This window comes from Papaver somniferum, chromosome 9, assembly GCF_003573695.1.
Source record: "Papaver somniferum cultivar HN1 chromosome 9, ASM357369v1, whole genome shotgun sequence".
Lineage (NCBI taxonomy): Eukaryota > Viridiplantae > Streptophyta > Magnoliopsida > Ranunculales > Papaveraceae > Papaver > Papaver somniferum.
In genome coordinates, this window is record NC_039366.1 from 8,550,765 (window position 1) to 8,553,469 (window position 2,705).

General features: G+C 36.9%; 1 long non-coding RNA gene across 1 annotated transcript in view; it reads left to right on the forward strand.

Moving 5' to 3' along the window:
• The window catches only part of LOC113313768, a 16,269-nt gene extending 14,447 nt beyond the window's left edge, over window positions 1–1,822 (forward strand). The window contains exons 19-20 of the long non-coding RNA XR_003342034.1: window positions 620–722; window positions 1,153–1,822. This is a non-coding gene — a long non-coding RNA (uncharacterized LOC113313768). The remainder of the gene's footprint in view (window positions 1–619; window positions 723–1,152) is intronic.
• The last annotated feature ends 883 nt before the right edge of the window (window positions 1,823–2,705 follow it).

A 2,705-nucleotide genomic window follows, 5' to 3' on the forward strand; every position in this document is an offset into this window, starting at 1 on the left:
TTTGTATTCCTAACTCTAACTCTACGTTTATTATGTTTTGCATGAAATTGTTTCTGACTTGAGCCTTGGAGTATCTTTGTTGTTTTTTGCAGGTCTTGGCTTTGTATTCCTAATTCTAACTCTATGTTAATTAACCCTTAACTCTATGTTTATTATGTTTATCTTTGTTGTTTTTTGCAGGTCTTGGCTTTGTATTCCTAATTCTAACTCTATGTTAATTAACCCTTAACTCTAGTTTATTATGTTTTGCATAAAATTGTTTCTAACTTGAGCGTCGGAGTATCTTCCTTGTTTTTTTGCAGGTCTTGCCTTTGTATTCTTATGGCCAATTCAATTAGTAGAGTTGTTGAAACGGAATGCTGGTGCCTCGCGGGGAACGTCATCTGTTTGGCCTTTGATCAGTTTGCCTCTAGTGCATGTCTGACTTCAAAGGATTCAAATGAAGACAGATCAGTCCTGTGAATCATGTACTAATGAGATCCTCATCTTCCCTGAAGGAGGCTTCATTTTAACTCCAAAGGTACACTTCCAACTCTTATCTTCACTAAATTTCAAAACAAAAGTATGTGTAAATTTTTTCCTGAGAAGAGTTTCAGAGTATCTTTCTCTGTTTGTGCAGGTCTTGTCTGCTTATTGGGTGGCCACTCGTTAGGGGGAACTTGTAATGTGGAATGCTGGTGCCTGGTAGAGATTGCCTGGCATTTGACCAGTCTGTTGTCAAGGTACGTTCAGACTTGTTTCTGGACTAGTCTATTGGTTTTATATTTAGTTGTATTGTTTCTTTAGTTTTCCCTTGTAAATAGGAATAGAAACAAGGTCACATCCAGTAGTGGGGAACTGATAAGTAAATTGCTATGGTAGGAGTGCACCAGTAGAGTTCTATGGTAAGCAGTGGCTTTTCCTGTATGTTTTTTCCTCAATGACCTTGGATTTGAGATGAAGATATGTTGGTTGGTGAAGGTGAAGATACTGTGATGATACAGTTTATGAGGACACTGTCCTCCTCTACCTGTCACAGATATGCTCACTATGCTATTTGTTTTTTAAGGAATGAACTTGGTGGCCAAAATTTATGGAGTACTTTGCTCTTGTTCGAGGCATTTTCAAATGTCTGCAATTCCTAATTATCTGATTCCATTGTTTTTGTATTAGGCTTTTTATGCAAAAGACGTGCCAGGAGATTTAGCAGGATGTGAAAAGTGCAATGATGCGGTGAGACTTGATAAGCCTGGTGGTCCATTGAGAGATGAAAATGAACAATTGGTGGTTCCAGAGGTTCTTTGCCTTGCGTAGTTTTTCCTGATGAAGCTCCGAGCAACATTGTGCAACGAGTCTGAAGGCAATGTCAAAGAGATGCAAACCTATTGGTAAAATTGAGGAGGATATATCCGCCACGAATTCTGTTGTGGTTCACTCGAAGCTTACATCATGCCTTTCTGCTGCAATCTCCTTGACTCCATCATCAATAGTGTATGAGAAAAAGATGGAATAGTGGTTGTAAATTCTGACTGAGGATGATGTTGTGTGGGGGACAATGGGTAGTGCCCGAAGATATGGTCCAAAAAATTGATGTTGAGGGGCTTCTCATGTGCAGGAGAAGGCAGGCTGGTTTTAAAGAATATGGACCGTTTTTGTAGAAGTTTTAGGATGTTTTTGAACAATGCTAAGTTTATTATTATGTAGTTATTGTCATTCTTTCTTTCTTGTAAAGATGTGATGTGATGCGAATATATGCAAGTTTTTTTTTTAAGCAGTAATGTTAAACATTTTGCTTGGAATTCAACACGGAGAATTGATCTAAAAAAGGGATTATCATTTTGCATTTTCTTTCTTATATCAGCGGATTGTGGTGCAAATTCTAGTTCATTTTGTTTCCTAACAATCCTAACCTAATCCCCTATTTTTGCAAGCTAAATGATTTATGCTGTGTGGTTTTTATAGCCTAAAATGGGGTTGAAAAGTTAAACATGTTTGGTGCAATATTGCATTGTTCAATAGTAGTTTTAGTGTGCCTGGATACGATGACGTGAAAGAGTGCAAACAATCACCTGAAGAAGACTAAGACTAACCAAAATGACAGAAATCATTCATAATTTCTGATGAAGATGAAAATTCCAATTAGAAACATATTTTCTAGAGGTTATCATCCTAATTCACCGTGATGAAAAACAAATTATCCCATGAGCTCAAAAGAATATTGTGATTTGGAAATGAACATAAATTAGCTTCATTTGCGAACAATTGCTTCAAGCCTGTTTGGCAGTTTGATCTTCCGCATCAGTGTTTGGTGCAGCATGTTCAACTGAATTTACGTTGTGCCCTCCTAAAACTCCAAAACCCATAGCTAGAACTTTTGCATAATCTCTGAATCATTCAAGTACCTGAAAACATTTGAATTTTCAAGCTAAGTTAAAGAAGAACATCAAATAGAACTGATGCATGAAAATGCTAAAGTTATCAAAAACACAAAAAGGTAGGTTAATACCTCATCAGTACAGTTGGACCACCAGTCTCAATATCTTCTAGAATAGTTTTCCCAAATATTGGTTTTTGCTTTTCAGACCTTAAATTCAGGTCAAATCTGGACGAATCATGGCTCATTAGAAAGCTTACAGATCATAGAACAATATCACATATAAAAATCCACAAAATATTTCGGTTCCTTTTAACGGAAACAAAGCGTGAACCGCTACCTACGCTTTTCG